At 41.4% G+C, this 14259-nt stretch overlaps 4 non-coding genes and 1 pseudogene across 4 annotated transcripts; all 5 read right to left on the reverse strand.

The window, feature by feature from the left end:
- Window positions 1–331: 331 nt before the first annotated feature.
- On the reverse strand, window positions 332–450 carry LOC122054293. The gene has a single exon (XR_006132623.1). It is a non-coding gene; the product is annotated as a 5S ribosomal RNA (ribosomal RNA).
- A 284-nt stretch (window positions 451–734) lies between these two features.
- LOC122054552 lies at window positions 735–852 on the reverse strand (annotated as a pseudogene).
- A 704-nt stretch (window positions 853–1556) lies between these two features.
- On the reverse strand, window positions 1557–1675 carry LOC122054328. Its single transcript, XR_006132655.1, has one exon. It is a non-coding gene; the product is annotated as a 5S ribosomal RNA (ribosomal RNA).
- A 290-nt stretch (window positions 1676–1965) lies between these two features.
- On the reverse strand, window positions 1966–2084 carry LOC122054257. Its single transcript, XR_006132615.1, has one exon. It is a non-coding gene; the product is annotated as a 5S ribosomal RNA (ribosomal RNA).
- A 704-nt stretch (window positions 2085–2788) lies between these two features.
- On the reverse strand, window positions 2789–2907 carry LOC122054502. Its single transcript, XR_006132801.1, has one exon. It is a non-coding gene; the product is annotated as a 5S ribosomal RNA (ribosomal RNA).
- Between the last annotated feature and the right edge of the window lie 11352 nt (window positions 2908–14259).

Raw genomic sequence — 14259 nt, forward strand, 5'->3', positions numbered from 1 at the left:
AAAAAAATCAGAGCCGTCCTGACCATTCAACTAGTTCCGGCCGATCTTGACCGTTCACTCAGATTTAACCTCTTCAATTTACCACGATCCGAGGATGTAAAATTGACGAAGCGCTACCGCGAATCCTCAACCCTCCCCCCGACGAAAAAAACCTGAAAACAACAGCAAACGAACAAAAATCAACCGTTAAATAAACAAACCGTCGCGGCTTCCCGGCGGTCTGCGCCACCTACCGGGGGGATAGTCACATTAACATTTACACAACCCGCGAAAAATAGACCCGCTGATAACACATTTTTATTACCAAAAAAATATAAATAAAAATAAAAATTAGATGCAACACGAGGACTTCCCTGGGGGTCACCCATCCAAGTACTGCTCTCGCCCAAGCACGCTTTACTTCGGAGTTCTGATGGGATCCGGTGCATTAGTGCTGGTATGAAAGCACCCATCCTTTCTACCACTCTATCCCTATTTAAACCGCCAACGGCCCTCATGCGAATCAACCCTCCCGCCGCTGCCCTCACTCCTCCCGACGAAACAACCAGACAACAAAAATCGAAAAATTAAAAGTTAAATAAACAAACCACCGCAGCTTCCCATGCGGCCGCCGCCTTCCGGGGGAAGGGAACAAAAAAATAAATAAATAAAAAATTAACAAATAAACAACCCACGGAAAAGAGACACACTAGTAGCATGTTTTTCTTAAAATAAAAATAATATTAAAATAATAATAGGAGCAACACGAGGACTTCCCAGGGGTCACCCATCCTAGTACTGCTTTCGCCCAAGCAAGTTTAACTTCGGAGTTCTGATTGAATCCGATGCATTAGTGCTGATATAATCGCACCCATCCTTTCTACCACACTCTCCCTATTTAAACCGCCAACGACCCTCGCGCGAATTAACCCTCCCGCAAGCAAACAGTACAACGCCTCCCGGTAAAAAACGCAAATAAATAAATCAAGGTGACGCACTGATAACTGCCATAATTATAAGTTGAAATCCAATCCATAAAAAAAAACCAAGAAGTACAATAACAAAACCCGCAATACGAATCCAACTCAATAAACATGATAAAAAAAATCAACAATTGGATCAAATCTGAAGCGAACTGATCATAGGGCTCAGATATAATTAATTCTCGTCGTTCATCGAGATCTGGCTGATTCAAGTCAATCTGTGTAGATCTCCGATGATCAGAGCCGTCCATTAAGATCTAGCCATCCTGACCATTCAACTAGTTCCGGCCGATCTTGACCGTTCACTCAGATTTAATCTCATCAATTTACCACGATCCGAGGATGTAAAATTAACGAAGCGCTACCGCGAATCCTCAACCCTCCGCCCTCCCCCCGACGAAAAAAACCTGAAAACAACAACAAACAAACAAAAAAATCAACCGTTAAATAATCAAACCATCGCGGCTTCCCGTCGGTCTGGGCCACCTTCCGGGGGGATAGTCACATTAACATTTACACAACCCGCAAAAAATAGACCCGCTGATAACACATTTTTATTACCAAAAAAATATAAATAAAAATAAAAATAAAAATTAGGTGCATCACGAGGACTTCCCAGGGGGTCACCCATCATAGTACTGCTCTCGCCCAAGCACGCTTAACTTCTGAGTTCTAATGGGATCCAGTGCATTAATGCTGGTATGATCGCACCCATCCTTTTTACCACTCTCTCCCTATTTAAACCGCCAACGACCCTCGTGCGAATCAACCCTCCCGCCGCCGCCCTCCCTCCCCCCGACGAAACAACCCGACAACTAAAATCGAAAAATTAAAAGTTAAATAAACAAACCACCGCAGCTTCCCATGCGGTCGCCGCCGCTGACTTCCAGGGGAAGGGAACAAAAAAATAAATAAATAAAAAATTAACAAATAAACAACCCACGGAAAATAGACATACTAATAGCACGTTTTTCTTAAAATAATAATAATACTAAAATAAAAATAGGTGCAACACGAGGACTTCCCAGGGGGTCACCCATCCTAGTACTGCTCACGCCCAAGCAAACTTAACTTCGGAGTTCTGATGTGATCCGGTGCATTAGTGCTGGTATAATCGCACCCATCCTTTCTACCACACTCTCCCTATTTAAACCGCCAACGACCCTCGCGCGAATCAACCCTCCCGCAAGCAAACAGTACAACACCTCCCGGTAAAAAAAGCAAATAAATAAATCAAGGTGACGCACTGATAACTGCCATAATTATAAGTTGAAATCCAATCCATAAAAAAAAAACAAGAAGTACTATAACAAAACCCGCAATACGAATCCAACTCAATAAACATGATAAAAAAAATCAACAATTAACTATTGGATCAAATCTGAAGCGAACTGATCATAGGGCTCAGATATAATTAATTCTCGTCGTTCATCAAGATCTGGCTGATTCAAGTCAATCTGTGTAGATCTCCGATGATCAGAGCCGTCCATTAAGATCTAGCCATCCTGACCAGTCAACTAGTTCCGGCCGATCTTGACCGTTCACTCAGATTTAATCTTTTCAATTTACCACGATCTAAGGATGTAAAATTAACGAAGCGCTACCGCGAATCCTCAACCCCCCACCCTCCCCCCGACGAAAAAACCTGAAAACAACAACAAACAAACAAAAAAATCAACCGTTAAATAATCAAACCGTCGCGGCTTCCCGGCGGTCTTCGCCACCTTCCGGGGGGATAGTCACATTAACATTTACACAACCCGCGAAAAATAGACCCACTGATAACACATTTTTATTACCAAAAAAATATAAATAAAAATAAAATTTAGGTGCAACACGAGGACTTCCCAGGGGGTCACCCATCCTAGAACTGTTGTCGCCCAAGCACGCTTAACTTCGGAGTTCTGATGGAATCCGGTGCATTAGTGCTGGTATGATCGAACCCATCCTTTCTACCACTCTCTCCCTATTTAAACCGCCAACGGCCCTCGCGCGAATTAACCCTCCCGCAAGCAAACAGTACAACGCCTCCCGCTAAAAAACCAAATAAATAAATCAAGGTGACGCACTGATAACTGCCATAATTATAAGTTGAAATCCAATCCTTAAAAAAACAAGAAGTACTATAACAAAACTCGCAATACGAATCCAACTCAATAAACTTGATAAAAAATCAACAATTAACCATTGGATCAAATCTGAAGCGAACTGATCATAGGGCTCAGATATAATTAATTCTCGTCGTTCATCAAGATCTGGCTGACTCAAGTCAATCTGTGTAGATCTCCGATGATCAGAGCCGTTCATTAAGATCTAGCCATCCTGACCATTCAACTAGTTCCGACCGATCTTGACTGTTCACTCAGATTTAGTCTCATCAATTTACCACGATCCGAGGATGTAAAATTAACGAATCGCTACCGCGAATACTCAACCCTCCGCCCTCCCCTCAACGAGAAAACCTGAAAACAACAACAAACAAACAAACAAACAAAATTCAACCGTTAATTAAACAAACCGTCGCGGCTTCCCGGGAAAGCCTGTTTAGGCTACCCCACTGAACAAGGAAAAGTTTTATTTTTTTTCTTTTCCTATTTCCTTTTCTTTTTCTTTTTCTCCCGTTACTATGTCATGCCTTTCCTCCCGATCCACCGACGCCGATGCTCTAACCGCCCCTTCTCCCAAACCGGCGCCACCCTCCCTGGCCTCCACTTCCCCTCCCGTATAAAAGGGTGTCCAAAGAGAAGACGGGTTCTTCTTCTCCCGATTCCTCCCGTTCTTCTCCTCCTCTGCCCCATCTTTCCTTGCCGTGGAGATCCCCAAATCGCACCGAGCAGCATCACGCCATCTCCTCCTTGCGCTGATTGACATCTGCGTTGTTTTTCCCTTCGCCGGAGCAGTGGCGATTGCCGGTCTTGCTGTGCCCTAATTCCTCATCGCCTTCTTCCTCTGCTGCGTGCCATCGCCGCACGGAACAACGTGGCTACCTCCACGTTGTGCCCTAGTTCTCCATCGCCGCAACCACCTAGCCTCACTATGCCGCCTCTCCTCTGCCTCTGCTAATTTCCTGATCATTTCCCCTGGCTGACGGCGAGAGCACTGGGTCGCCTAACAGCGATCTTGGTGGTAGAGGATCCATTTGATTTTCATCCATCAAATCCTTGTTAGCCGAAAGTTTGCATCGCAGGATCATTGGACGTCACAAACTGTAAGAGAAGAATTGGTAAGGTGCACAAATTGGGTTTCGGAATTAGGTATTTTTTGATTTGTGATCTCCTCATCTTGAACCGATAGTGAGGAAGAATTCCAACAAGACTTGCTGTGGTGCTAGAAGTGTGATCGTAACGTGAAGTAAGGTTTGCTGTGGGGTTCTTGGATCCGACAGTCACTCCTTGCTGCAACTCTTTGATTCCAGCAGCAAGAACGACTGTGAACTTAAGGTAAGGATAGAGATTTGATATATGTGTTGAATTGGGTAGGTTATGGACTACATGATTAGTTGTTCATGTGTAATTGGAATTAGGTTTATGTTATTGTGTTATTTAGGGTTTGCCCTAATTTAGTGAAAGAGATTTTTATTTAGCTATTTCATCGAATATTAGCTAAATAAAAATGTATATATTGGTGATACAGGACTTTGACGCGAGACGAGTATCTTGACGTCGGATTTGGATCGGATTGGACTTTTCTTATTGGAGGCGGGTACCTTGACTTATCTTTTAGATTTGTCGTTTGATGTGCATAGTAATTTCTTAACAAATAGTATTGATTATGTTTTATATCTACATCGGTATGTCATTATCCATTACCTGTGCATGCTTTGATTGTTTTCCTATTTGCATTCATGTTTATACCTTCAGATTACTTATGATCATAAAGATAATGGCATACCATGCCATAGGATATACCAGACTTATTTGATACCATATCTGACCTGTGTACCTAGAATTTCTGATTTGATCCACGTATATTTTTGGTACATATTTTATGGAGGTAGATATGGTCAGGATCAGGATATTTCCATGCTTAGTGTCATGCACCATCTCGCATGATTGCATGCTGTGCGATAGTCGGCTCCATTATTGTTGAGCACATCGCCAGTTACATAGATCTGCACACACCACCATTCATGGGTTAGTGGTATGTCATGCAGGTGTGTGGCAGTTCTGCTGTTAGGCTCCGTTGGTCCGGTGACTCAGCGTGGTAGCCAACAGACAATTCTGTTCTGTTAGGCTCCGCTGGTCTGGAGACGCAGTGTGGTAGTCGGTAGACAATTTGCTCTGTTTGGCTCCGTTGGTCCGCTCATGGGTAGTGTGACGTAACGTGGTAGTCGACAGGGATCTCTCCTCTGGACTTGCTCAGGGAGATGAGAGCATTGAGCTCCCCCACTTATGATTTGGGGTAGGAGGATAGGTGTACTCCGATAGCATCCCGTCCACTCGGTCACTCATCAAAAGCAGTGATGGCAGAGTGTACGGTTGTCACAACCCTACCCACCCGGTCTCACCATCGTGTGTGAGACGACTGACTGGAGAGTAGGGGTGACCAGGACATGTCATTGGCATCATACGCATTGATGCATTTATTGCTTGTGTTTGCTGCACTTGTATGCTGCATATTGGATGGATGCATTTGTTTGATATGCATACAGTATTCCTATACTTCTCGGTTGATTATCCATACACCAAGTCCTGGTTAGTACAGTTTTCTCCTTTTTATTTCAGTTATATTTATCATTCTTATATCAGGAGACTATATGCATGATTAGTGCTAGTTGTTATTTTCTTACTATGCATGTCAATATTACCCGCTGAGGAGTTGACTCACCCTGTGGATATTTACTATTTTCAGTTGAGGCTGTCTGGAGGAGTTCCAATCACTAGTCCCTTGCAGATCGCGAGGATGTGTTTTATCTTTTGGTTTTCCTATTGTACTTTTTAGACTTGTTCTAGTTTTGATTTTTGGATATTGTGTTATCTTTATTGTCGATGAGTTTTATTTGGATGTGTTTTTGCTACATGCCTGCCTGGATGGCAGAAGAGGTGAGTTCGTTGTGATTTGTGTTTTATGGGTGTAGTGGAGTAGGATATCGATTTTGAGTTTTATGGGTGTAGTTGAGTAGGATTTTTGACTTGGTTTTTCTTATCGTTGCATTTGTTTAGTTTTACTATTAAACTGCATGGTGATTGCTTATTACTTATTGTTGTTGTTCCGGCCATGTTGGCCGATGTATATGTGGCCCTGAGGGCATTGTAGAAAATTTCAGATTGTCACCCGTACAGGGGAGATGCTGCCGAAATTTCTTCTAGCAGGGACTCCTCCGGGGCATGACAATTTATTTGGTATCAGAGCCAGGTTTCGGATACTTCGTTTTCGTATTTTTTTTGTGGCGAGTCGAGTTTTGTGTGTTGGATTTTCGAAATAATCTGATACCAATTTATTTGGTGTCAGAGCCAGGTTGGCGATACTTGTTTATTTTTGGTGTTTCGGATATTCGAGATTTATCTGATACCAATTTATTTGGTATCAGAGCGGGTTGGGATACCTGCTTTTGGTGTTCTAGATTTTTAGGGTTAGCCCAAGTTTGCTATTTAACTTGGATATTTATTTTCAGATTTGTACAGTTTCCGTCGATTTTCTCGTCTGAAATTTTGAGGTCAAATTTGGGGACTGGACAGCGGCGAAACATCTCCAGACGACAAATAGGTATAAAGATAATTTTTTTTATTTTTATACTTGTAGTGATATTTGTGATATAACTTAACAGATATGAGGAGATCTACACGAGTAGCTGCGAGACATGGTGCTGGACGACCACGTAAGAGGACTTTGGAATCTCTGGCAACGGACTCGCCAGAGATCCCTACTGGGTTTGAGCCTGTCAGTCAGGGATAGACTCAGGATACTGCGGGTGCGTCGGGATCTCAGACCCCGATGACTCCTTTAGAGGTACCTACCTTGGCTGCAACCACTGCACCCACCCCTATCATATTTATGGTACCACCAGGGGTACCACTGGCATACCCGGCACCAGCTCCGGTCGAGCCTACGGCGTACCAGGCACCATCGCCACTTGGGCCTATAATATACCCAGCACTCGCACTAGAGGTACCGATTGCTCCATTTCCGGTACCACCATCTATCGTACCTCCAACTGCGACCACTCATGTCGACCCTGCAGTACCACCAGCGGTATATACTCCATCTTATGCAGCAGCACTGGGAGTACCTCCCCCGGTCTATCCAACGGTGCTACTCGTACCACCAGCTCAGGGGATTCCACCAGTTCCTACGACGATCCCTACACATCTCACTAATATTGTCGCGACACGAGCCCGGATCCCAGCATTGGCAGAGTCGATGAAGAGTCGATTCACACTCTTCCGAGGAGAGACTGATCCGAGTGTGACTTAGTCCTAGATAGAGACCATGGAGCGGACCTTCTTCTACATGGCTTGCTCCGAGTTGGAGAAAGCAGAGCTGGTTGCTTTCCATTTACGGGATGAGGCCGACACCTGGTGGGTTACGCAACGTTCCGTCATAAGCGAGCAGAACATCACTCGGGCCAGATTCAGAGAGGCTTTTGAGAGCCGTTACTTTTCACGGGCCAATCAGATGACTCGCCATCAGGATTTTCTAAGTCTGCGGCATAACAACCGATCGGTGACAGAGTGCAATGCCGAGTTTAATCGGTTGGCCAGATTTTGTCCAGAACTGGTTGCTGAGGACAGTTCCGGTATGCAACAGTTTATTCAGGGGTTGGATGGACATCTGCAAGTAAAACTTGTCAGCTTTGGGAACTCATCTTATATAGAGACACTGGACAGAGCCCTGATGATAGAGTCAGCTCAGTCAGGCAGGGACTCAGCGAGGAGGGCGCAGAGCCCAATCCTCACATCGTCAGCAAAGGACAGCTCCCCCTGCGGCAGCTGCATTTGGCATGCTCGGACAGGAGTACTCCAGTACTCTCATAGTACCACAGAGCTCTGTTCTGGGACCATAGTATCTAACTCAGGGGTAGTATCAGCTGCAGCCCCAACCACTGGTTCAGTATCAATCACCGCCTCAGTCCCTAGTACAGTATCAGTCTCAGCCTACCTATCAGCCTCTGGCTCAGTACCCGACACCATCACAGTGGCAGGCTCAGACTCAAGCGCAGCAGCCTTTGCCAACACTACCACCTCCTCCACCGCCAGAGAGTGGACGTATTCATGCGGTGACCAGAGAGGATGCGCAGCGGGCTGACGGATCCATTTTTCACAGTATGATTTCTATTTATGCCTTATCTGCTGATATGCTGATAGATACTGGTAGCTCGCATTCTTTTATATCCCGTACCTTTATGCGGGGAATTGATAGATTACCCACTTTTAGACCGCAGCGACTGACTGTCTCTCTACCGTCCGGTGATACCTTGGACGCCACTCAGGAGGTCAGAGGTTGCCCGTTAGATTTTGGCAACATGTTAGTTGTTAGAGTGTATACTGAAAGCCTAAGCTTTTGTAAACATTTATTTTGAATAAAGAATCACATTTGGTCAAATTGTCTACATTTAGTTGTAGTTGTTCAATTAATTTATATTGTAGATAACATAGTATGTGGTGCCACATACAGAAGATGATGTTATCAGTACCTTATAAATTATAAACAGTAGCTCACGACCAAAATGAAAAGGAACAAACCATTGGAAGGTCGTAGTGTAATTAGGAATTAGTTTATCTTAACTATATAATTACACTAGTACACTTAGAGTGTATTGAGTAGGACCATTTGAGGTCGTTTCTTTTATATTGACTTTATAAAGAAACAAATACCTCAGTTATTATGGAAGTGTGTGCTCTTAATCCTAATATAATAACAAGCACATATATTTGATATTTATTTCTTTAATTTATCAATGGGTGAGATTTAGTTCGATGAATCAATAAGCCCGATAAGTTAGGAAATGATATCACTTATAGTGTGTGTTGTTGATTATAGAAGGAAACTGTGTCCTAGTAATCTAGGTTGATAATTTCCCAAGATGAGCTCATAAAGATTGTCATGTTAAACCCTGCAGGAGGACTTAGTTCGACATGACGATAAGGCTGAGTGGTACTATTCTTGGATGAAGATATTAATTAAATGAGTTGTCAGTAACTGACTTAATTAGTGGACATTCGACATCTTAAACACAGGGAGACTAACCCACTCATAATAAGAAGGAGCCCAAAAATGTAATTGGGATTGGTGCGGTAGTTCAATAATAGTTCTCTAGTGGAATGAATTATTATTGGTAAAATTAAGTTGTGTGTTCGGGGCGAACACGGAATGCTTAATTTTATCGGGAGACCAAAACCAATTCCTCCTCTTGGTCCCTATCGTAGCCTCTTATTTATAGAGTACTATACCCACCTATACCCACCTTCATACCCATGAGAAGGGGGGCGGCCAAGCTAGCTTGTGGTTCAAGCTAGGGCCAACCAAGCTTTGATTCATGGGTGGCCGACCCTAGCTTGAACCCAAGCTTAGGTGGCCGGCCCCCATTAAATTAAAAAGAATTTTAATTTTTAAAATTTTCTTATGTGAAAGATATAATTTATTGGAAAGATTAAAAATTAAAATATCTCTTTTAAAAGGATCTACAAAAGATTAAAGAAAGAGATTAGATCTATTTCCTTATTTGTAGATTGGAAAGATGTTTTATTTTTCTTCTTTATAAATTATTCACATGTAGAAAAATTAAAATTATAGAAATTTCTTTTTATTAACCATGAAGGGATTTTAAAAGGAAATTTTATTTTTTAAAATTTTCGAAAACAAATATGGAATTTTTAATTGTTGATTAAAAGTTGTCTTGTTTGCTCTCCATGAGGTGGTCGGCCATAATAAATTGATTAGGAAATTTTATTTAATTTTTCTTAATTAATTGTTGTCAAGGAAAGTTAAGGAAATTTTATTGTAATTAAATTTCCTTATTTACCAAAGCTAAGGAATATAAAAGAGGGGGTTGGGGTGCCTTCATGAGACACAACCTCTATTATTTTTCTCCCTCTTTTCTTCCTTGGTGTGGCCGGCCCCTTCAAGCTTTCTCTTCTCCTTGTTGTGGCCGAACCTCTTCTTCCTTTTGGAGTTCAAGTTGTGGCCGGATACAAGCTTGGGAAGGAGAGAAAGCTTATATCCCTTGGAGCATTGGTGGTGTTTTTCTTCATCCTTGGTGAAGCTTTTGTTTTGGCCGAACCTAGCAAGGAGGAGAAGAAGGTGCTTTGGTGGTTTCTCATCTCGAAAGATCGTTGCCCACACAACGTCCGAGGTTAGAAGAGGAATACGGTAGAAGATCAAGAGGTCTTTCTAAAGGTATAACTAGTATTTTTTCCTTTCCGCATCATACTAGTTATTTTAGGAAATAATACCAAATACAAGAGGCATGCAATTCAAGTATTTCGAATTTATTTTCAATGTTGTGTTCTTTTTTTTTTCTTTTCCTTGTGATTTGATTGTTTTTTTCGGTTGACCTAAAGTTATTTAAGGAAATTAAATATTAACTTTCCTTAAAAGGCTTTATCTAGTCGGTGGTGGTTGTTCCCATATCCAAGAAGGTCATGTGCCTCGCCACGTCAGTACTGGGAGCCAATTTTGGAAACTAGTATTTAATGGAATTAATAACCTAGGTGATTTGGATCAAACGTGTTAAGTTCCGCAGGAGATCCAAGTCAAAACCTAAAAGAACAAATAGATTAAACTTTGGATCAAACGTGTTAAGTTCCGCAGGCGATCCAAGTTTAATTTAAAAGAACACATGGTAGCTAGGAAAAGGTTTAGACCTTTGTACAAAATTTTTGTACAGTGGAACTATTAGGTTTTCCAAGTAGCAACCAACAATTGGTATCAGAGCTAGGGTTTTGCCTCTGTGTATTTGGTATTAGTTTAATTATGTACATGTCATACATAATTTAGGCAGGTTAATAGTAGGATGTGCTAACTTTGTGGATGTAGGATCCAACTATTATGGATTATAGTTTTTTATGTGTGTGATTGGACCTTTGGACATGTCAAGGGAGAATTATATGTGTGTGCATGATTGTACTATAAAATACAGCAGGAGCTGTATTTAGTTTTTATTAGGATTTTATTTTTGATCTAGTTATATGTACATTCCTTTTATAAAATATAGGATCGATGGATGTAAATTTTTATTTTATGTTCGATCTAGTTTACATGTACATTCCTTCGAGGAATATAGGATCGAAAAATGTAAAATTCTATTTATGTCGCAGATCGAATCTTGCAAGGCGTGGAACCTTTTGAGGACCAGAGGCGCAGGGGAACAAGGAGCAAGATGGATGCGACAGCTAGACCCAGTGGCGGTGGCCAAATATGGCAGCAGCTTGGGATGACAACACACAGAGTACAACCATAGATAAAATCCATAATAGTTGAAAATTAGATTTTCTATTTATTGCTTTTATATTGTGCTGTGTGTGCATGTTAGTATACAAGTTTAGTAGTCTAGCATAGTTAAAATTCCTCATTTATAAATAACTAAGTGGGAGAGGGATTTTAAATAAATTCCACGGTCTCCATTACTGGTTTGTAAGTGATGCAAACAAGCTTGCGCGTTGGCTCTGAGTGCCTTCCTTCATATCGGATGAGCTTGTTTGTGGATCACTAAAACAAACTTCCATTTTGAATGACTATAGGAAGTTAATTAAGAGCGTGTGATCTTCCCCATTGGAAGGGGCACAATCTTATTAATGGACTTAGTGTCAAGTAATGGTATACACTTAGGCACGTCTAATAGTATCCTCCCCATCGGAGTCACTGCTATTATTCGTGTGACCAAAGGATACCAACTGTTAATTTTATTTGTCAAAAAGTTAGGTTGACAAGATAATAAAATTAATGGGTTAAAACCCTTCTTTTTACAAATGCTGAATTTGTATACGTCCACACTATCGTGGCATACAATATTCGCGGTGTTTTGATGTGTTGGTTAATTTAAAATAGTATTGTTTGAGAAATCAATATTATTCTAGATTTAGAGTTCTGACCAAAAGTTATTTGTGATTCTTAGAATGACTTTCAACCCACTGTCCATCATACTACAACAGAATAGACTTACTGGTCCTAACTACATAGATTGGAAAAGGAATCTGGACATTGTTCTTACTGCTGAAAGCTATAAGTTTGTACTGACTGAGCCTTGTCCTGATGCACCCACTGGTGAATCTACCCAAGAGGAGATTGAATATCATAAGAAAGGGGTAAAGGCGGATGAGATGACGCGGTGTTACATTTTGGCTTCAATGTCAAATGTATTGCAACATCAGCATCAAGATTTACCAACAGCTTATGATATTATGAACAATCTCAAGGAACTCTTTGGTCATCAGGATCGGGCTTCTAGACAAGAAGCCATGAGAAAGATAATGACAGCCACCATGCAAGAGGGTACTCCTGTGAGGGATCATATCCTAAAGATGATGGCTTATCTGAACGAAATACAGATCCTTGGAGGAGAAATTGATGGGGAAACCCAGATCGATATGATCCTCCAAACACTACCTAGAAGTTTTGAGCAATTTCGCCTGAATTACAATATGAACAAAAGGGTATATTCATTGGTGGAACTACTGACAGAACTTCAGGCAGCAGAAGGATTGTTTCGTCACAATTCTCATATTCACTATACTGAAAATGGTTCTACTTCTAAACCGAAAGGAAAGAAGAAGAAGAAACAAGTTGGTTCAGCAAAGAAAGTGAATAAATCTCAGAGTACAGGACCTAAAGCTGGAATGAAGAAGCCGAAGGGCAAGTGCTTCATCTGCAAGCAGTCAGGGCATTGGAAGGCGGACTGTCCTCGTAGGAATCAGAACAACAAAGGTATATCTCATGCTCTAGTTGTTGAAACATGTTTAGCGGTGTTATCTACCAGCACCTGGTGTGTAGATACGGGAGCCACTGATCATGTCTGCAATTCCTTGCAGGGGTTCCAGGAAACCCGACGACTAACTGAAGGAGAGATTACCATCTACATGGGCAATACTACTAAAGTGGCGGCTGTTGCAGTGGGAGACGTCTACTTATCTTTTAATAGAAATAGAAATTTGGTTTTAAGAAATTATCTTTATGTACCCAGTTTTAGAAAGAATTTAATTTTAGTTTCTAAACTATTTTTGGATGGATATTCAGTTTCTTTTAGTAATGATGTAATTATTAAGAGAAATAAAGTGATTATCTGTTCTGGTACATTAGTTGGCAATTTGTATACTTTAAATCCAATTTCTCCCACAAAGCAAAACATGGAAATTTATAACTCATCTTCTAACTCTAATAATTGAAAAGAACCTTCAGAAATGAACCAAGCATATCTTTGGCATCTAAGGCTTGGTCATATTAACTTAAGTAGGATTCAGAGGCTTATGGCCGATGGACTTTTGGGTTCATTAGAGTTGGAAAATTTTCCAACTTGTGAATTTTGCTTAGAAGGTAAAATGACCAAGAGGCCTTTTAAGGCCAAGGGGTATAGAGCCAAAGAAGTGTTAGAATTGGTTCACTCTGATTTGTATGGTCCTATGTCTGTCCAGGCAAGAGGAGATTTTGAATATTTTGTCTCTTTTATAGACGATTATTCAAGATATGGATACATTTACCTAATGCGCCGCAAGTCCGAGTGCTTTGATAAGTTCAAAGAGTACAAGGCTGATGTGGAGAAATAACTAGGTAAAAGTATCAAGACACTACGGTCTGATCGTGGTGGCGAATACCTCTTAGGAGAGTTTAGGAATTACTTATCAGAGGCCGAGATTCAATCCCAACTGTCCGCACCTGGTACACCCCAACAGAATGGTGTGGCAGAATGAAGGAATAGGACTCTTATGGAAATGGTTAGATCGATGATGAGTTATTCAGAATTACCAAATTCGTTTTGGGGATACGCTCTGAAACGACAGTGTACATTCTGAACTTAGTACCTTCTAAATCAGTTTCTTCTACTCCCACAGAATTGTGGAATGGGCGAAAGCCCAGTCTAAGACATATTCGGATTTGGGGTAGTCCAGCACATGTGCTGAAACCAGATGCTGATAAGTTAGAATCTCGTACAGAAGTTCGCATGTTTGTGGGGTATCCCAGAGGAACGAAAGGTGGTTTATTTTATAGTCCTAAAGATCAGAAGGTCATTGTTAGCACCAATGCCTAGTTTTTAGAAGAAGACTATATAATGGATCACAAGCCCAGTATCAAAGTTGTTTTAGAAGAACTTAGAGAGTACCAACAGTACAAGATGAAGTACCACAAGAGACTGCAACACGTGCCA

Source organism: Zingiber officinale, chromosome 3A, assembly GCF_018446385.1.
Source record: "Zingiber officinale cultivar Zhangliang chromosome 3A, Zo_v1.1, whole genome shotgun sequence".
NCBI lineage: Eukaryota > Viridiplantae > Streptophyta > Magnoliopsida > Zingiberales > Zingiberaceae > Zingiber > Zingiber officinale.